The sequence below is a fragment of the Ursus arctos genome, unplaced genomic scaffold, assembly GCF_023065955.2.
Source record: "Ursus arctos isolate Adak ecotype North America unplaced genomic scaffold, UrsArc2.0 scaffold_2, whole genome shotgun sequence".
Taxonomy (NCBI): domain Eukaryota; kingdom Metazoa; phylum Chordata; class Mammalia; order Carnivora; family Ursidae; genus Ursus; species Ursus arctos.
The window spans coordinates 50,712,781-50,735,000 of NW_026622874.1; the positions used below are offsets into that span (position 1 = coordinate 50,712,781).

A 22,220-nucleotide genomic window follows, 5' to 3' on the forward strand; every position below is an offset into this window, starting at 1 on the left:
AAGATAGTAGAATTAGGGTTTTTGTGTGTGTGTGTGTGTGTATGTGTGTGTGTGTGTGTGTGCTTGGAGAGAAATTTAACATATTTTACATAACTAAAAGCTGGAACTAAAAGTCTTCATGTTTTGGAAGAGCCCAGGGTGCTCTTTCTACATCTGGGCTGGATGGATATGTCTGTTTATAAATAGCAATTATGTCTGCAAGTGGACCATTAATATGTGTATATGTAAACACACACACACACCCAGAGACACACAGACACACCCAGAGACACACAGACACACAGACACTTTCTTTTGTGTACTATACATGAATAATCATGAGGAAGTTTTGACTGGCTTAATGGGATATTTACACTTAATGGTGTGTAAGATCAGGTTTGGTCTATAAGATGTTTAAATAGGACAGTTTTTAGTTGTCCTCTCCTTGGTGGATACAGAAGGACAAATATGAGGGAGAGAAGGGGAAGTAATTTCTGAGAGTAGGTACCTGAAAGCATCAGACAAAGTTATGTGAATGGAAATTCTCCTTAATTTAGAGGCATCCAAATATCATTTTAAACAAAATCTAAAACAAGGTGGCAAAAGCGCACTGAACCATTTTCCAAAAAACTAGTTAGACAAAACCAAAACACATCGTAGAAATAATTTTTGACACTGTTTCCTCACATTCTTGGTTATAAGTTTCAACTGTTTAATGTCTCTTATGATGTGTTAAACACAAGCAGAGAAAATATAATTGCCTTTATTTATCAAAAACTTGTAAGTCAATTTTCCTCTTTCAATAAGTCCTATTATGATATTACAGGCTAACCTCTTGAAATCTTTTAATATTTAAACATTTGCTAAGCGACCAGACTCTGAAACAAATTTTATAGAAATACTAATTTCTCTTTTTTAAAATATTAAAAGTTAGATCATAAATATTTAAAACTTATTTCTCCACAACATTGGATTGGTCTTTTAGATAAATATAGCACAGAACTAGAATGACCATAATGAATATTAAATCTGAAGATGCTACAAGTCCCGGTTACAAACATTCTTTTCTGATAAACGATTCCTTTTCTGTAGAAATAGGGCAAACATGGGCAAGATTAATAATGCAAAAAAGAAAAACTCTTTGTTCCGAATATTCAGTAATAGATGCCAAAAAAGCGTAAGCTCCAAAGCAAATAGTAATCACCTCTAACAGATTATATATAAAAAAGGTAGGCTGTTGGGGGACATTTAGAGATAGCTTTTGTCATAAGAAACATGAAAAGCATGTGGGCTATAAAGCAAAAACATATGTATATTGTCAATAGCAGCACCTGCTCAATTACAGTTTATTTCAGAGCTGAGAATTCTGTTCAGCCCCTAGATGGCAATACTATCAAACACTTTTGGTAACATGACTACTTAATGATTAACAACCGGCATTCAGTCATCCAACACACTCCAGGCAACCATTAAAAAAATAACAAAACTGATTGCGTTATAGATCCTTTTAATAAACATTTATAGCTCAGATCCTCAGAAAGCAGAAGTATTCAAAACGCCCTGGCCTCAAAACCTCTGCCATCTAATGTAGAAATATGACCTGCAGACCTCAAGTTGAAGTTCGTGCGTGCCTGAGACAGAGATCTTTAGAGGTTTATTCCTACAAAAGGTGATTACAGTAGTTGTTCTTACTTTGGTCTGTATCTTAAAAAAAAAAAAAGAAAGAGTCTCATATTGTAAATGTAAAGGAGAATTTTTAGAGCATAAATTTATGCTAAGGACAAGTTCCCATATTTTGTTGTTATTTCTGAAGAGCTACATCACACACTTCTCATTTGTCCTCGTCCTCCCCATGTTCTCACACACACACACACACACACACACACACCTTAAATAAACCTCATTAATGACCATGCTTTTTGTCAACGTTTAGTAAAGGCCATATGAAAAAAAAATGCAGAAAATTTAAAAATGGCAAGATGATCCTTACCAATATATTCTTCGACATTTAAGTAAATCATTTGTATTATTCTCTCCTGAGTGGATTTCCAACACCAAAGTTCACTATTTTAGAATCCTGCTGTGAAATTTGGGCAGAGTTCATTCTGTGGATTGTATCTTGTTTGTTTATTCAGTTAACTTGGTTTTTTCCCCTTAAATTCAGATTCGCTTGAGCACTGTCTACCTTAAGTGTCTTGGATTAAATTCCTTCCTTTGGGGATGTAGTATTCTCTCCCATTGACTAGTAAAAGTCATCATTAAAAACCGTTTTCTTCACTTTCACTCTTCTGCTCCCCCTTCCTCCTTCCCTTATGGAGATGATCTTGATTCAATACTCTTACTTCTCCCTCTTCATTGTCCTTATTTTGTTCCTTCTTTCCCTCACTCTTCCATCTTACTGATTCTTAGGAGATAGCGTTCTTGTTATCCCCAATCTCTGGGCTACGAGCTTGTGCTCACTTCTCATCTATCCTCGTCCTTCCCATGTTCACATCCACCCAATGTTTGTATTTTTATTCTACAAGTACATTAACTACTTTTGTTAGCAGCAAGTGGAATGAATGATTCAACAGAGGAAAACAGGAAAAATTCAGTATCCACAATCTAATATTTCCAATGAGACTTGGCTTCAAAAAAAAAAAAAAAACAAAAACAAAACCACAGCTTATATGCATAAGGGTCAGAGTCCGGATACAAATCAGGATGTCCTTTTATGAGACATAAAGACAAGACTCTCTGGAACACTCTGCCAGTTGAGGTTCTGCTAGCAATCTGAACTACATTTTAACCTCTCAACTCTGCTCCTGGGGGGCACATGAAACCACTTGGAGTCTTCAGCAGTCTGACAATTTTACACCATCTCCTCTGATTATTTTTGACGACTTGAAGTGCCCCAAAGGTGGCCATGAGGTCAATAGGTTTATGTAGGTTGAAAATGATCAAAAATTACCATTGATCTGTAGCTGTCAATAAAAGGCTGTGTGGGGAGACTCCCTGCACAAATGTTTAAACTGCATAAAGCAACCTAACTTAGTCATCTTTGAGTCTATTGATCTGATGATCCAGCAGTTTCCAAAGCTTTCCCTCTGGTCTTTGTGGTGCATTTTCACTGAACCCACTTACCTTGGCGCTTAGGAACCTTTTTACCCTGATCCGGGTAATGAACCAAAACAGTGGTGTATGGGCCCTGCTGTGCTGATCAACAGAGTATTGTGTGTGCTTTTTACATTTTGGAAAGGGTTAATCTTCCTGGTCACCATCAACTTCATTCCCAGCTGATGGGGTTTCTTCTGTCTATACGCCTTATCATGACTTATCATATATCCTCATTTTAAAATGTGTGACTTCCGGCCTATAAATCCTAACCTGGTTACAGGATTCCTTTGCCTTGTTAGTTATCACGAATGCCAAGATCCAGAGGATATGTCACATCAAAATTTTGCTTTATTTTGTATACAGAGCTTCAGAGGAATCTAAATTTAATTATATCAACCTCTGCTTTCCTTAGTTGAACCACTTGGGTGCTGCTTGTTATAGTTTTCCTTGTCAAAATGATACAGTAAACAAATGGTTATAGACAAGTTTCTGGTTTAGACTACAAATAAAACATGAAAAGTAGGAAAAGCTCTTATTTACTATTGCCTAAAAGCCATGGTTTTGGACAGAGTACATCCAGTCAATACGCTGATTTGCACATCTTAATGCTGACAAATCAACACAAAATATTTTTGTAGATTTCTGAAAGCCAGATCATTTGAGGCATGGGTTCTGGAGGTCTATCTTCCTTTCCATTTATGAAGTTAATTTTTAACTTCTCCAAAGTTGATCAACATATTTATATCTAGTACTCATTTTGTAAAAGTCACATCAGTCTCAATACAGAAGTGATCTTTTATTACCCATTGCCAAAGAACAGCCTTGAATACTTGTCCATAGTTATCTAAATACGAGATTTCTAAGCCTGCAAAATGTTAATATAGAAAATTTCCACTGATTTCACATGTGCGTTTATTTACCAGTGCCATCTGTGCCTATATACCTCCTGGCTGGTAGGGCAAAGCCATTTTTTGATGGCACACACATACATGCAGAGTTGCTCCAGAATCAGAGATTGACTCATAATTCAAGAAAGGTAGAAGAAAAAACTTTTAGGTTCATGGTCTGTTGTTCTACTTGCACGAAGACGGTGTATGTTCTAGGAGGCATTGCTAAGCGGCACGACAGAGCTGCCAAAATGGTTAGTAGGAACATCTGGTATTGTTGGTCTGCAGCTCTGTTCAATTCCTTTTTTTTTTTTTTTGGTTTATTTATTTGTTTTAGAGGTGGGGGGAGGGGCAAAGGGAGAGGGGAGAGAATCTTAAGCAGACTCCACCCTGAGCGTAAAGCCCAATGCCAGGCTTGATCTCATGACCCTGAGATCAGGACCTGAGCTGAAACAAAGAGTCAGATGCTTAACTGAGCCACCCAGGCCCCTGCTCCCCCATTTCAATTCTTTAAACACCTTTCTGCATCTGGTATGTACAAGATTCTATAAAGTTGCTGTGGGGAATATAAGATGAATAACAGAGCTTCCTGACTCTTAGGAGCTTCTAATTAAGAAGAGCAGGTCAATAATAAACATAGATATACACAATTTGGAGTGTTGTAGCAAAGTGCATACTGCAGGGACATTTCTAATTGGGAAGGGAGGAGGCTGAGGAGTGGGGGCAGACTTACAGAGTGGGAGGTGGCATCTGATATAGGTCAGGAAGATGCAGAGTTTGAGTAGATGAAAACATGTGAGTGATTAGAAGAAAGAACAGAAGGAAAAATGCATGATGTATTTGGAGCCGAAGTATAGGGAATAGGGGGGATTTAGGCTGGAAATGGATTGCTGGCAGGACTGGAGAGGGTTGTGAAAGTCACCCTAATTTTTGGGGGTGAAAACTGGTTGGGAAACGCTGAGTAGCATTAGGCAAAATTTGAAGAACCAATTTGGTATAAAGAGCTATACAGTGCAATTTGAGAGAATAATAGGATGTTAAAATTTTGCTCTATTGTGGTATACAGGTCATAGTCAGTGACTGATGAAATAAAAAATCTGCCAAGAATTAATGAATTCATTTAGATGTTATTCAGCAGATAAATACGGATCATCACATATAAAAAATAATAGGAAAGTATTTTCTTAGGAATAGATTTTAAAAATCTTTATTGAATGTTTGTTCTCTCTCAAAATTTATAATTATTCTTTCGACACAGATGTTTGTCTTTTGATCACAATCAAAGTGGGATTATAAAAACTGGGATGAATTGAAGCCAATTATACTGTCCTCTGTCCAGACCACTATCAGAATCACATGTACCTGGTCTGTGTTTCTGGCAGTGGGCACATGGAGCCATCCACACCCTTGCACCGGTCACTTGTACATATCAAATAGCTGCGAGGCAGCTGGAAAGGTTAGGGACCTTACTGATGACCAGAGACCAATTCAAAAGCACACACAAGTGTTAAAGCATTCCTGCCTCTGGATTCTAACTAACGTTTGAAAGAGTAATTTGAAAGATTTCTAGAAAGTAAAGATGCATACCCTCTTTTTAAGTAATTGCGATACGTATAATTATAATTGATTACTCAGGGGCCATTTGTCAAAGCAATTTCAAACAAAATACTCAGTTTGGAATATGCATATGCTAGTGCTGTGAGCGTGCACTTTCATGTCTTCACTCCCACAAATACCTACATTCAAAAAAGAAGAATGATGTGTAAAAGAGGGGTTTTCATTTTTGCCTCTCTCACAGTACATCATTCATTTTGTAATGGAGGGGTCAATGAGAAAAGAAGATTCAATTCACAGATTTTTTCTTCATGGACAAACGGGCTCTATCAATTTAATCTCTAAAGCAAAAGCTAGAGTTCTTGCAAAATGAACGATAATGCCTCAGTTACCATAAAAACACTGGAGAAAAAGAGAATGGTTTCGAAATGGCTCATTTTTCAAAAGAGAAGAGGAAAAAAATTAAATTTGTGATAATTAAATTTTAAAGTGGCAAATCAGTCACACTAAATATTAAAAAGCAGTACTTTTGATCTTTCAAAATTAAAAATGTGCATAGTCTGTGACCCAGCAATTCTACTCTGGCAATCTATTTTACGGCAATACTAGTAAAACTGTACTAAAATATATTTAAAATAATTTCTTTCTAGCCATAGTCTTGTATTTACTCAATCCTTGATTAAGCACATATTTTTTGAAGGTTTCCTGAGTAATAAGCAGCCTCTGAAGCTCTAAGGACACAGCAGAAAGCAAAGGATACATGGACACTGCCCTCTTGAGTTTTACATTATAATGAGGAAAAAATGGGCAATATATAAGCAAAATAGAGAGAGAATTAGAAATTGTGACAAATTATGAGTATTATTACTAAGTAGTGTACTGAAATAGAGTTTGGGTTAAAGTGGTGGGGGAGAGTGAGATTCTTGGCTTTAGAAGGGTGATTTGGATCCTTGAGGAAGTTCCATTTAGGCGAGGATGCAGAAGAAACCAACCAAGTGAAGAACAGGAGGAGAAGCTTTCAGGCAAAAGGGAAGAGCTTGGTATTTCTGCTGACAGTGAGAAACTAGTGTGAGTGAGAGGGAGGATGGCACAGGATAAGGTCAAAGTGATGGGCAGAAGTCAGATGGTGAAATCCTGTAGACCAACATTAGAGAGTCTGGTTCTAATTTCAATGGGAAATTATTGAAGGTCTTTAAGCAAGGGAGTGACATGATTTAATGTAGGTTTTAAAGAGATCATTCTGGCTGCTCTGTGGAGAATATATGTAGGGGGCTGTATTTGTCTACTCAGGCTGCCATGACAAAATACCAGTGACTGCCTTAAAAAACCAGAAATTTATATTCTTCTAGTTCTGGAGGCTAGGAGTGCAGATCAAGGTGCCATCAGGCTTGGTTTCTGGTGAAGCCTTGCTGCTTGATTGTAGAGAGCTGTCTTCTTACTCTGTCCTCTCGCACAGCCTTTCTCTGCATGCACAGGGGGAGAGGGAGAGACCTCTAGTGCCTCTTTTTCTTCCTGTAAGGGCACCAGTTCTACCAGATTAGGGCCCATTCTTACAACCTCATCTAACCTTAATTAATTCCTAAAATCCTTACCTCCAAATATAGTCACATTGGGGGTTACGGATTCAACATATGAATTTTGGGGGAACACAATGCAGTCCACCATAGGGGTCAAGAGAAGGAGCGGCTTTTGCCCATTCTCTGTTCTTGCCAACCCTCTAATTTCCCCTCTAACATCACCTCCTACCTTCCTCTCCACATGCAAGCTGCACTACAGCCACACTGGTCGTGTTGTTTTTCCCCAAATACATCAAACAAACTCCTGCCTTGAGGGCCCTGCACTGGCTATTCCTCTGCCTGCAATCCACTCTACACAAAAGTTGGCTTGGATAACTTCAGCTCATCTTCTCATTGAACTACTTTTTTAAAAAATTTATTATATGTTAGTGACCATACAGTACATCATTAGTTTTTGATGTAGTGTTCCATGATTCATGTTTGCATATAACACTCAGTGCTCTATGCAATACGTGCCCTCCTTAATACCCATCACTGGGTTAGCCCATCCCCTCATCCTCCTACCCTCTAAAACCCTCAGATTGTTTCCCGGAGTTCATAGTCTCTCATGGTCATTGAACCACTTCTATTTAAAATTGCACTCTGTCACTTTCCTCCCCCACTTTTCCCATTTTGAAACCCCTTTTCTTGCTTTCTATTTTTCTCTTTTCCAAAGCACTCATCACTCATTTCCAACATATCATGTAATCTATTAATTGATTACAATTATTATTTATTCTTTCTCTCTTTTTACTAGAACGTAAGTTCCACCAGGGCAGAGACCTGTATGTGTTTCATTCTCTGCTCCATCCCAAGTGTCTTTAATTGTGCCTCATAGAGAGTAAGTGCTCAAAAAATATTTGTGCTATCAATGAATGTGGACAGGATTTAAAATGAAGGGATGGGGTAAAGAAGAGAATGCACAGTGGGTCTAAGAGGAATCTGAAAAGAGAGTTAGGGAGAGTCTAGGAAGAGAGCATAGGCAGAGGAGAGAGCCCAGCACCAAAGCCAGTGACAGAGGCAGGATGGGGATGAGAAGCACAAGCAGAAAAGAATGAGTCAGTAACAGAAACTAAGAAGAGACCAGTAAAGTAGGAAGAAGACCAGAAGAGCACAATTTCACAGACACCAAAAGAAGAGCATATTTTGTAAAAGGAGGTGTGGTCATCAGTGTCAAATGATGCTGAAATGTTTTTTTGATTTTGTTTTGTTTTGTTTTATGATGCTGAAATGTTAAAGGAGCTGTACACAGAAAGGTCTTTGGATCTGGTGGCAAGTGGTCTTGAAATAAGCTTTTTAGTGGCATGTAGAGAGGATTGGATTGGAGAGGAAGAGAGAACCAGATGTGTGGAAGGAGGATCCTGGGCTATTAACATAGCTGTTTTGAGAAGTTGGCTGTAAAAGAGAACAAGGAAAGGGGATGGTAGCTGGAGGGGCCTGTGGGCCTGTGTGGTCACTTTTTTTTTTTTTTTAAAGGGAGATACTAGAACCTGTTTGTATATTGATAAGAATTCTTCAATAATAAGGAAGAGATTGTTAATTTAGAGTTAAATATCAGGACTTCCTTCTCACTTTGCATGTAGAAACCAGGTTAGCCAAAGTTTTGCATACGGCAAACTGATATGGATGTGCTCAGATATCAGCCAATTAATTTGGAGTTGGCTCTCGCATCTGTAGCAAAGCCATGATTCATACTAAGAGCTGACATTGTTATTTGCTTAGCTATTTTCATGATAAATTTGGAACAATAAACATCATCAAAAAATGAAGTGGCAGATAAACTACAAGGCCTGTTATCTATTAGGAACAGGGTAATTTTTAAAATGATTTAATTAAATTATTACTTTTCATAAATTGTATCTTCCAAGTGAAGAGTACACAATGACAGTTATGTACCTAGTGGTAAAAAAAAAAAGTTATCAATTTAAATGATCAGTTTACCATTTTCTTGTCTATCCTTCCCAAGATAGGTAATTACTTTTGAGCAGGGTTTTTGCTTTTACATATCAGACCCGGTATAAAGTACTTCACATGCATTATCTCATTGCATGTTCTTAAAACAGCTATGAGGTTAATATTACACATGAGGAAACTGAGGCTTAGATGAGTTAAGTAACTTGCCCGGAGTCACACTGCCAGTAAATGGCACGGTTACAATTTTATTCTTGTACTACATTGAGTTCAAATGTTCTTGTCAACCGTTGATAGTGGTTCTAACTTTTGGGTCCCAGGACCCATATTTCTTAAAAACAATAGAGGATCCCCCAAAGCTTTTGTTTCATGCTTTACATCCACTAATATTTACCATATTAAAATTTAAAGCTGAGGAAATTCTAAAAAAAAAATAGAGAGAGAGAAAGAGAAAGAAAGAAAAAGAAAAAAAGAATACAGAAGTAGGTATTCTATTAGCCAACAGAGTGATAACATCATCACACATCATGTAGCCTCGGAAAACTCTGCTGTACACTGTGAGGGGATGAGGGTGAAAAAGAGACACAACGTCTTAACATTTTTTTGACCTGGAAGACCCTTGGAAAAGTTTTTGGGACTCTAAGCGGTTCAGAGACTCTACTTTGAGTGCCACTTAACTACATTATGCCCTGCTTTAATTGGCAGCTCCGATGAAAGATTAATCAATGATTTGCTTGAACTTCTGTGCAGTGAAGACAAGAGTCTTGTATTTCCAACTTTTGATAATACAATCATAATACTTGTGGTTAAATACGAAATACCCATACATAAGTCTTATTAGTAAAACTTTTTTTTTAAAAAGATTTTATTTATTTATTTGACAGAGACAGAAACAGCCAGTGAGAGAGGGAACACAAGCAGGGGGAGTGTGAGAGGAAGAAGCAGGCTTATAGCAGAGGAGCCTGATGTGGGGTTCCATCCCATAATGCCGGGACCACGCCCTGAGCCGAAGGCAGACGCTCAACCGCTGTGCCACCCAGGCGCCCCTTATTAGTAAAACTTTTAATTAGAGTTAAAGAGTCAAAGAATGATGAAACTCTATTCTACTACCTGGCTTTGTAGTTGAACCTAAAGTCCAAATGGTTTAAATAACCTGCACAAGATCCTACAACCCACCAATACTAGCTTTGCAATGGAGTCTGTGATTCTCAACTCATGTACACACACTCTTTTTCAAGTAATATTAAAATTATTTGCTTGAATCAAGAAGTCCTAAACCTCCTTGTCATAAACATTGCTACTTCTGAGAGAGAAAAATTTACTCATAGATTGACCTTTTTTCTCAATGGATCTTCTACTATATTACATTTGTCTGTTCGTGTGTTTGTCCTCTCAACACAAAGTGAACTTTTGTATTAGGACTATTTCTTAACCTCACATTATCACAGTTTCCTCATATGTAAAAAGAGAATAATAATAGTACTTACCATTTTGAGTTTGTAAACTTTAGTGAGTTAAGCCTTGGAATAGTGCCTGCCATGTAGTAAGCATTTAATAGGGGTTATATTTTATTATTATTATCCTAAGCATCTAAGAGATGCTTCTACACATAAGATATTCAATAAACAGCTCTGGAAGATATGAATGAATAAATGGATGAGTCTAAAGCAATGAATAACTCATAAGACATTTTTACTGCATAGCACCCTGGCTTGTATGAAGAATATATGGAGGATGATATTTTGAAAAAAAGCATAGCATCTCATGAAAGTAAGCACATATTTTAAGTTAAATTTATAAACATTATCCTTGTAAATGTTTTTTAATGAAGACCTAATATGTATTGGGTAAATGTACATTAAATAATCGAGTGAACTGTAAATTCTTCCTTGTTACTGACTTCAATTATTTGGTCTTTAAAAATTTATTTACACACATGTATATATAAACTAGATCACATAATAATGAATATGATTTTTCACTTTTATCTATAGAGAGTACAATATGATATAGTTTTTGTGTTCTTACATAACCTGAAATTGGGGGTGAGCTGAAAAATACCTTTACCCAGTGAAGAATAAATAATACCAAATAATACCATTAGGTGGTATAGGAAATTTGTGTAGGGAAGTTGGTGCTATAAACACAAAATGACGTTTTCCAGAGAGCCTGGGGTATTAGGATGACAGAAACTCCTTCTGTCCCCATGGATCATGGTATCCTAAGAAATAGGAAGATGTGAACAATTTTTGATAAATGTAAAAATGTACATAAAAGGGGCAATTCTAGAAAAATAGAAAAAATTAAACAAATGCACTCAATAATAGATCAAACCAGCTTTATAATAAAGTAAAACAAAGTCCGGAATCAGCCCCCTACTCCAAAAATGCCTGGGACCAGAGAGTTTTACCAGTGAAGTTTTTTGTTATTGCTTTTAATTAAATCTGTGGGTAACAGATAATTGATATTATGTACAAAGTGTTTAGCCAAAATTGGTTAAATGGACCAGATACCAAACTCATTATATGAAGCTGGGATAATATCAAAATTGGACAATAGCATAACAAGAAAAGGATGTTCCAGATCAAAATCACTTGAGGGTAGATGAAAAAGTCATATTAGCAAATAGTGTCCAATAGTATATTTAAAAGAAATATTATGATTATACAGGACTTCAGCCCTTAAAATTGATTTATATATGATTACCTTAATTAGAATTAAAAAAAACAACATCCATTTGTGATAAAATCTCTTAGCCACATAAAAATAGAAGAAATTATCCTTAATCTGATAAACAGCATTTATTAAAGTCATAGAGTAAATAATATTTAATGATAAAGCCTTATAAATATTACCGTTAATATAATAATCAAGTAAGACAGAATACCCTCTCCATAATAACATTTTTCTAGATATGTCTCTTGAGGCAAGGGAAACAAAAGCAAAAATAAACTACTCAAAATAAAAGCTTCTGCACAGCAAAGGAAACTATCAACAAAACTAAAAGACAATTTACTGAATAGCAGAAGGTATTTGCAAATGACATATATGATAAAGGGTTAGTATCCAAAATATATGAAGAAATTACACAACTCAACACCCCAAAAACAAATAATCCAATTAAAAACTGGGCAGAAGACATTGAACAGACACTTCTCCAAAGAAAATATACAGATGGCCAACAGACACATGAAAAGATGCTTAATATCACTTATCATCAGATAAATGCAAATCAAAAACAAAATTGGGATATCACGTCACACCTGTGAGAATGGCTAAAATCAACAACACAAGAAACAACAGAGGTTGACGAGGACATGGAGAAAAAGGTACCTTCTTGCACCATTGGTAGGAATGCAAACTGATGAAATCCCTGTGGAAGACAGCGAGGTTCCTCAAAAAATTAAAAATATAACTACCCTATGATCCAGTAATTGCATTACTGGGTATTCACCCAAAGAATGCAAAAACAGTGATTTGAAAGGATATATGCACTCCTCTGTTTATTTACAATAGCCAAATTATAGAAGCAGCCCAAGTGTTCATCAATAGATGAATGGATAAAGAAGAGGTGGTATATATATATATACAATGGAATATTATTTAGCCACAAAAAGAATGGAATCTTGCCATTTGCCACAACATGGATGGATCTAGAGAATATAATGCTAAGTGAAGTAAGTCAGTTAGAGAAGGACAAATACCATAAGATTTCACTCATATGTGGAATTTAAGAAGGAAAACAAATGAACAAAGGAAAAAAAAAGAGATAAATCAAAAACCTATAGAGAACAAACAGATGATTACCAGAAGGGAGGTGAGTGGGAGAATGGGTAAAATAGGTGAAGGAGATTAAGAGCACACTTATCATGACGAGCACTGAATAATATATAGAATTGCTGAATCACTATATTGTACACCTGAAACTAATTTAACACTGTATGCTAACTATACTGGAATTAAAATGAAAAAAAAAACTATTAAAAAAAGCAGGATGCTCTCTATTCATTACTGTACTGGTAATCTTAGGCAATGCCAGACCAGAAAGAGAGAGAGAGAAGAGAATGCAGCAGAGATTATTAGTGCACATCAAAAATCCATTTACTTTTCTACATTCTTCAGCTTCCCTACACATGTAAATGGGGTTATATGACTAATGCATGTGGAAAGAAGGGATGTTAGCCACTTTCACTCCTGGACCTCCAAAACATCTCACAGAGCCCTCCATCATGCTCTTCCCTATCATGGTCTGTCATTAACATAAGGTGGAGAAGGGCAGCCAAACCCACTAGTGCTTTCTCCGCCTTTATTGTGTTAAGCGCTGATATTAGGAGTTTAATTTGTTACCACAGCATTCCCTATCTTATCCTGACTAATACAAAGCATATGTGTTGAAAGGATGAGAAGTATGGATATTGACTACTTAAAAAGTCCAAAGCATCTAATAATAAATTAGGATCAAATCCAGAAATCAATCGTATTTTCCAATAAGAACTATGACACCCAGATTTTAAAACTTATAATCTGTAGTTACAGAAAAGGTGGGACATGATGTAGCCTATATTCTCGCCAAGAATATTTAGTTACAGGGAACAGAAACTCTTTTCAACTCATTTAAGGAGAAAGAAAGTGAAAGAATGGAATCCAAGCACATGAAATACAGCTTTGTGTCTTTGAAACTGGAAATAGAAATACCATAGGATCTAATAATTCAATTACTGGGTCTTTAGCTCCCCAAAATGAAAACACTAATTTGAAAAGATATGTGCACCCCTATGTGACTGCAGCATTATTTACAATAACCAATATGGAAGCAACCCAAGTGTCCATTGATAGATGAATGGACAAAGAAGATATCACACACACACACACACACACACACACACACACACACACACACTGGAATACTATGCAGTCATAAAAGGGTGAGATCTTATCATTTGTAACAATATGGATGGACCTAGAGGGTATTATGCTAAGTGAAATAAATCAGACTGAGAAAGAAAAATGCCATATAATTTCACTCGTATGTAGAATCTAAAAACAAATGAATAACCAAATAAACAAAAATCAGAACTATAAATATAGAGAACAAACTGATGGTTGCTGGGGGTTGGGGGGAAGTGCAAAATGGGTGAAGGGGAGTGGGAGACACAGGCTTCTAGTTATGGAATGAATAAGACTTGGGAATAAAGGGCACAATACAGTCAGTGCTATTTTAATAGCATTGTATGGGGATGGATGGTAGTGACACTTGTGGTGAGCATAGTATAACATGTAGAGATGTTGTATCACTATGTTGTACACCTGAAACTAATATAACATTGTGTGTCAACTGTACCCGCCCCCCCCCCCGCCCAAAAAAACCCGGAAAACTGTCAACTTGGAGGTTCTCTCTCTCTCCAGGGCTGCATGATATTTCTCTTAACTTGCTTTGTTTCTTACCACCCAATATGGAAAACAATTCCCAGTCTAAATAACCTTACAGCTTCAGAGTATTCTTGGCCATCTGACTACCATCTCTGTGTGTCTGCAGAGAGAGAGGATCTGAGTGGTTGTTAGTTGGGTGATGGATTTGCTGGTCTAGGGTCACCTGCTGCTGAGGAGGGGAAGGGTCAGATAGTAGAGATCGATGCCTGTAGGTCTTCTTTTTCAGTATCAATTATAAGTGGTGACAGATCTTGGTGAGAGAATGTATGGTCATCCTAAAACAAACACTCCCAATGAAGGTCATATCTTTGATATTAGATGGCAACATGGTTAAGGATTGCTAAGACTGTCTCTGGAAAGACCTTTCTTCTTGGCAAGGCTGATTAGTGATCTGAATAACATCCTGGCTCTTAGATTTGAAGCAGTCTTGAAGCCTATATGTCAAAAGAATGCTGCAGAATCAGGTAATTTATTGTTTCGATCTGAGTGTCAGTGACCTTTCAAAGTCTTTTGAGCTGTTCCCTCCATTTTCTGTAACTCCATTGCTCCTCTTACATGAATGTCCATGTCCTGATTTCAGGGTTTCTTTTTTATCACTGTTCACATAGCTTCAAGAAGAGGAAATCATGGTAACTTTCAGGTAGAAAGAGTTCATTTTCTGCCTCCCAACTTCTGAATGCTTTCCAACCTTACTTGCTCTCCTAGACTCTATTTCACTTCCATAGTCAAATGTAAGAATCAAGTGCCAACTTGTCTAATTTGAAAGTTACTGGGATGCCATAGCTTGGATCTGGTCAGGAAGCACTGGTGGTTGGCACTGCCAGTCCTCATCAGCACGAACTCTTGCAGCTTGCTTCTCTAGGCTCACCCCCTGCCCCTCCATGCTCTGCCCCTGTTCCTTTATAGCCTGTGCTCCAGCCTTGTGACTCAGAGGCCTGGTTACCACACTTTTCATTGAGGCTTTGCTTTAGCGCCTGACTTCTCCTTTGCTCAGATTGCGCTTCCATTACTGGCAACTCCCAACCACCCTTAAAAAGAAATTTGATGTCTTCTTCATTTGGAAGAGTTTCTTGATGCCCCAGGCAGTTTCTTGCTCCTCCTTTCTGTTCTTTATATTGTTCATAGCATTTTTACATCGCATCATGGTGATTTATTTACCTGCCTTCTCTCCCCACTAGACCTTGAACTTAGAGGACAGGGACTGAGGATATGAAATGTGTTTGGCACCTTCTGGGTGCTCAATAGATTTCTGTCAAATGAATAAATGATCTTTTATTTAAATTTATTTTGTTTTTATAAATATTGATTTAATATTTTATTAAAACATTATTTCATTAGCAATATGCTAGCTGTTTATTATGGACTATACCCCGTTTCTTTGAATTCAGGATTCCATTTATTTCAAGACACACTGTTATTTTATGTATTCCTAAAAAGAAAAAAATGCTTCCAACTGAATGAAGATACAATGCTTTTTTATCACTTAGAATTTTTATATTTGGAGAAAGATATCTTCAGAGTTGTATGGGCAAAGGTTTTTTGTTTTTGTTTTTTTAATTGTATACCAAGCTGCTGTTTCTATGCCTTCCTATGTCTACAATAATTTTCCATTTTAATATGAAATCATAGTGTAATCTTTTCGGAAACATTTAAGTGGCAATTAAACTCAATGTGTGTAGTAGCAACAGGGTACATAACTCAACTGAAGTGACGTGAGTGTGAACAGCGTTGATCAAGTTTGTGCAGGCACAGGAAATGACAAGGGTATAACAACTGCCACCAACAGCAGCTGTAAATTGTTAGATGCACGTGGTTTCAGAGATGGGGAAATACGAAGAAACGTTGATCATAAAAATCAGTGAGATTCCTGTTCTCTGTTTTCTGAGAATCCCTTCTGAATAGAAAAGGACATGCTATGATAAAAAGCCAGTGCATAACTTCTAGTCCATTGACTTCAGCAAAGTGACTTGCTCTTGGTGACTACAATGGTACAGAAAGCTAAAGCTGGCCTGGTTAAAAGTTTGCCGAAATACACTGCCACGTGGCTATGGTGGGACTGGCAATGGCCCAATTCAAAAACCAGACCTAAGAACTCACGAATGATGTTGCGAGCATGGTAACAAATGGAAAACATTGGGACTCTGGCTGCACACCTGTAACTGTTTTGAGAGACACATCGGCACTACCTCCAGTGGCTGATGCTGCTCTTTCCTGTTATTCTTACCATATATTCTTTATGCTTTTAGTTTTTTTCCCAAAGAGTTTCTCGGTGGGTTACAACAGTGAGTTGCTTAGTATATGGCAAGCACTCTCCAAGTGTTCTTTGTATTTTAAGTTGTTCAGTCCTTAAACCAGCCTCACGAAATAAACAGTTACTACCCTCATTTTTCAGATAAGGGAATGCATGCAAAGATGGTTGAAGCAAATTGTTCATGGGGATAACTGTCATACAGTTATAAGGGGAAGAGCCAGGATTTGAGCAGAGGCATTCCAACTGTACAGTCTGTACTCAAGCTTGGAGCTGTGTGGGTATTGCATCAAATTCTCCTTACCAACCCCCCCCCCCCAGTACCACCAGACTTTGGAAGGTGGAAGCCAGCCTATATCATATCTTGATATAGATATTTTCTCAATTCTTTTCTTTTTACCCCAGGGAACCAGGAAAGTTTTCCTCTGCTTTTTGACCTACACAATTTGTGTAAATTCTGCTCTCTGGGGACTTAGGCTGAATGGTCATCTGAAGGGAAATAGAGAGGTTGCTTTTCAAATACACACAACTTTTTTTCCCCCTATAATTATAGTCAGGAAAAGCAGACATAGTAAGCCAAAAATGATGACACTTGAGGCTAAAAGAAAAGATATTATAAAGACAGACCTCTAAGAAACTTCCACAATTTACTTGTAGGAGGCTCCAAAGGGGTTAACTGGTTGTCAACAATCGAAACTCAGGTGATTTAGACAAATATTGGTGGTACACTTAAGCAGTTGTGGCATGATACTGAGCTGTTGCTTTGAAAACATTTTAATATAATAGGATTTAAATTTTCTTCTTTTCTTTGGATTTTTCAGTTAATATTGGAATTAAATTAAAGCATTAAGTCCACCAGCTTAATGTAAAGCAAATTATGTCAGGTTCACCATTGAGGGCTTCGTTATGGAATATCTATTGACTCAAGCTTATTAACTTGTAAATCCTCTAGTTTTAGATTATGATCTATTGATTATCTGCTTTTATTTGAGTTTTAAATGAATAAACAAAAAGAAATGATCATGGTTTAGTCATTACACCTTAAGAGAAAATGTACTTAAGCCAACATACTTAATTAAAAATAAAAACAACTTTTATTTTTTCTGAGAACTAGAAGTTGTGGTTCTTATTCTCATTTAGGCAAATCAAAGATTCAGTTTAATTTTGTATAATTGTTTTTAATAGACATTTGGACAAAACAGGAAAAAAGTTTATTACTGAGGATAGAAAGTGTTGAGAGTCTGGATGCTTTAGGCAGTCAACTTATAATCAAAAGCCCTGAGTTCAAGTTTTGACTCTGTTACTCATACTAGGAAGCCCTTAGGCAAATTATTCACTGTCTCTCAGTCTTGGTTTCTAACAATATCTTTCTCAAGGACTTTTGTAAGGATTAAACCAGATGATCTTTCTGAAAGGGCCTGGCATATCATTGGTACTTAAGAAAAGTGCTCTGAATCAGATCCTTGCTAATAGAAGCAGCTAAGGAAACATGGGCTTCTGTTGATTTCGAAGGGTAATTATTTAAATTTGATTTTATGCTTTGTTTAAAGCTCTCATCAAAGAAGAGTGCTGAGACTGGTTTATAGTCTGAGGGTCAAATCCATAGTCAGATATTTATTTAGCATCTACTTTTTTCTAGCATGGTACTAGGCACGAAAGGCAGTGGAAAAGAAGTAGAAAACATGCAAATCCTGGATTTCAGGACCTGCAACCCATTAGGAATGGAAGACTCACATTCATGAAACCACATAGAAAAACACATGGAAACAAGCCCTAAAGGGATATACATAGGAAGTCATCATGGGCTTAAGTCATCATTCGCAAAAGATTCCACGGAAAGGATGCACTTTAAATAACAATATGTAGGAAGTGTACAGTAAGAGAGTAGCATTATGTCAGTCAATGCAAGATTTAAGCAATTAAAACATATCTAAAATTCATTTGAAAAATCTTACAGTCAAAAGGAATTTGCAGTTAACAATTTGACCTTCATAGCTGATGCAGAAATCCCAGAAGACAGTGGGTAAAAAGGCAGGGAAAGGAGGCATCTTTTCAATGCAATGAGAACCAAAGACCACTTTGCAAAAGTTTTATTTACTGTAACCAAGACTCTGGAATTGGCTGATTTAGAGATTTAGAAGAGAAATGATTCCGTAATAGTTTCACTGAATTGAAGGTAGAAAATCGTTGCCTTGCTATTTGGACTACCTTGTGCAACTAGGCAAGGAAGCAAAAATAAGACCTTAGACTGGTGGCAGAGGTGACTGATAAGAAAAAATAGGGATGCTATTACATAATGAAGCTTAGGAAGCTCATGCATGCGCCTAGAAATATTTCCCCACCCCCCTCCATTTTTTTGACCACCTTGCCAGGCTAATGAAAGACCATTGCAAGCTTATGAAGTCAAGACCACCTAGAACTCAGATCCTTCAAAAATGAGTTTGGCTGATCTCGTCAAACAAATAGTCCCAATTAGTTAGGGAGATAAGAAAGGGAAGTCATAAATATTACTACTGGTCTCTTGACTTATTGTAGAGAAATAAATTCTATAAATGATACTGTTTTTGTTTTTTGTTGTGTTATGTATATCAATATTTATTCTCTTCTTTTAGCCCACTCTTGTATATGTGACATGTTGGAGTGGTTACATTTATCCTTTAGTTTTTGGGCTATAGATGATCAACATTGGATTACCAAATAATTAGAGAAAGATTGGAGACATTATCAAGAACTCTTGGGCTTGAAAATGGCTTTTGTAATTGGAAGAGGCTTATCTGGTTTGCCTGGAATGTGGGGACATTTTGAAAGAATATACAGGAAGAAATGAAGGCTGTTAGATAGCTTGGGGGATGGGCCAGCCTTCAGGGAAGACTTCATTACCAGTGTGCGAATGATATAAATCCAAAGAACAGTTTTAGAAACTGGGAAAATATATTACACATCTGATGATTGAGACTTATATTCCCAAGCAGTGAGCATTGATCTGTCCAAGGTGTGCCAGTGGTTGAACATGACCTTTTGAAATCCTGTGCTGAAGGTCAATGCAGATACTGATCGGTCCTGGGAATTAACTGGACTACCCAGACTCCTGAAGCCCAGAATCTGATTATATATCCCTGTTCCTGAACTAAAATTCTTCTCCCAGTTAACTGCATGGTTTCCTCCTTTCCTCCTAATCTCTGTGCCAGTGTCACCCTCTTGTGAGGCCTTCCCTAGCGTCCCTACATTAAATATCACCCTCCCTGTCCTAATAGCTCAATGCCTTCCTCACTCCCACAACTGGCCCATAGAACATTCCCCTGACTAGCCAACACAACACCTCTGATCCGTCATCGAAGATTTTTTTTTCCATTGCCCTTATCATATATTTATATATCAAACATATATATACACACAAATTTAGTATGTATTTAAAATATAAAATATATACTTATAAAATATATATGTGTGTGTGTATATGTATATATATAATTATCTTGTTTACTGTCTTTCCCCACTAGAATAAGAGCTTCAAGAAGGAAGGAATTTTGTCTGGTGTATTCAGCACTGTATACCCAGTTGGCATATAAGTGCATGTTGATTGGGAAAGTAAATGAATGAATGAAGTTCTGGATTAGTCGCTAGAAAGGGAAGAATGGGAAGAATGGGGAGGGTTTACAACATGAAGGAACTGGAAATAGTTATCTCATTTACTTATTTGCTTTTAGCACATAGTGATAAATTACATTTTATGGTTCCATGCTAACTGGTTTATGTATTATATTGTCTGGTTTTAACTATACGATCCTTACAAACATAGGTGACTTTCAAGATTCCTGAAAGAATTAAAAAACATGGTTCAAATATCATACTAATAATTCATACATAAATGCAGAGCAAGTAAATGGCCAATTTGATATTTCTTACTTTTGGTGCAAGCCAAAAGTAACCAGCCACAGTATGAGGTATAAACACTCATAGTCCAATCCTATTTGGTCAGAAGTTGACAAAGAAATTTGAAATTATCAAGGAGACCACTTGGAAAATGGATTGATAGCCAGTATTATTAACAATGAATCTTTCAGTAAGTGTATATTGTGCCTTGAGGTACTAGTTAATGATGGTATTAGCTCATGATTAACCAAATATTCTGGTTTTTTTTTAAGATTTTATTTATTTATTCGACAGAGATAGAGACAGCCAGCGAGAGAGGGAACACAAGCAGGGGGAGTGGGAGAGGAAGAAGCAGGCTCATAGCAGAGGAGCCTGATGTGGGGCTCGATCCCAGAACGCCGGGATCACGCCCTGAGCTGAAGGCAGACGCTTAACCGCTGTGCCACCCAGGCGCCCCAACCAAATATTCTGTTGATAATTTTATCCATAGCTACACCTTCTAAAATTTCTATTTTCATAGTGTAAGTAATATTTATTCACTAGTGCATATTTTATAATCTAGAAATAAGTAATGGGGATGTGCATTCCGAAAGTTATTATTCATAGAAGTGTACATTCTGAAAAGTTTGGAGACAACTGGGTTTGTTAACATTCTTCCTGCAGCAAAGCTATTATTAAGAAGGAAAACAGCAAAATCATTTTCCTCTATGAAAAATAAAATGGAATCCTATCACTAGCTTATCATGAATAAAGTCTAAAATAAGAACAAGTAAACTCACTTATGTTGCTGCCTTGTAATGGACAAAATCCAGGACTACTTTATGGAAGATAAATGCTTAAAGATAATTTGTAAAAAAAAAAAAAATCTCATCCCCTTGACTAATTTCCCAGTGGGAAGTGCTGACTATTATTGATAAAAATGATACCGATGGTCATTGCCCAGCTGGCACTTTGAAGAATATAGTTGGAGACAAAAACCCTATAAAATGTGCATGTCACAAAATCCTACTAAACCTCTATTATGCACTTAGGCTATTATAACCAGTTACACTGTTACATTTATTTTATTAGTTCTTTTGACTATTTCTCAGTTTGAATAATTTGATTTAAATTCTCCGTTAAACTTAAAGACTAGAATGAAGAAGAACAAGGCAAACATAAGTGGTTCGGCAAGGTATAAAATATTTACACAGCCTCTCACTCTGATGTTACTTACAAGATGGCAAGTAATCAGTTACACTGCGAAAGGTAGTATACTGGGAGGGAAGCAGGGAGCTACGGGGACACAGGGCACTCCCCATCCCAGGGAAGCGATGTTCAGTTATCATGGTGACTGTCATCTTAACAATTGTGCAAGTGCATCATTCACTGTGGGTGACTAGAAACAGATGAAGAGGAGCTGAAAAATGGGAGAATTTTCCTTGTCTCATGTCTCTCTGATAACTAGGCAGACTACAGAGCATGAAAGATGAGGGCTAGCCAATTCAAACCAGAGCACGTAGTTACCATCTGGGCATTTTAAAAGTAGGACACATGAAATGCTCAGATGTATCCCCCAACAGGGTGCAATAATACAGCAGTAAAAAGAAAACTGCAGTGAACTATGGCCACTTCCACACTCGCAATCATTCTGGTATAGGAAGAGGCAAGGATTTTCCAAAAACCTTTTGCTCAGTTTCATCCTAA

At 37.0% G+C, this 22,220-nt stretch overlaps 1 protein-coding gene across 1 annotated transcript in view; it reads right to left on the reverse strand.

Moving 5' to 3' along the window:
- The window catches only part of USH2A (usherin), a 676,313-nt gene that overhangs the window by 53,651 nt on the left and 600,442 nt on the right, over positions 1-22,220 (reverse strand). The gene's annotated exons all lie outside the window — the stretch shown is intronic.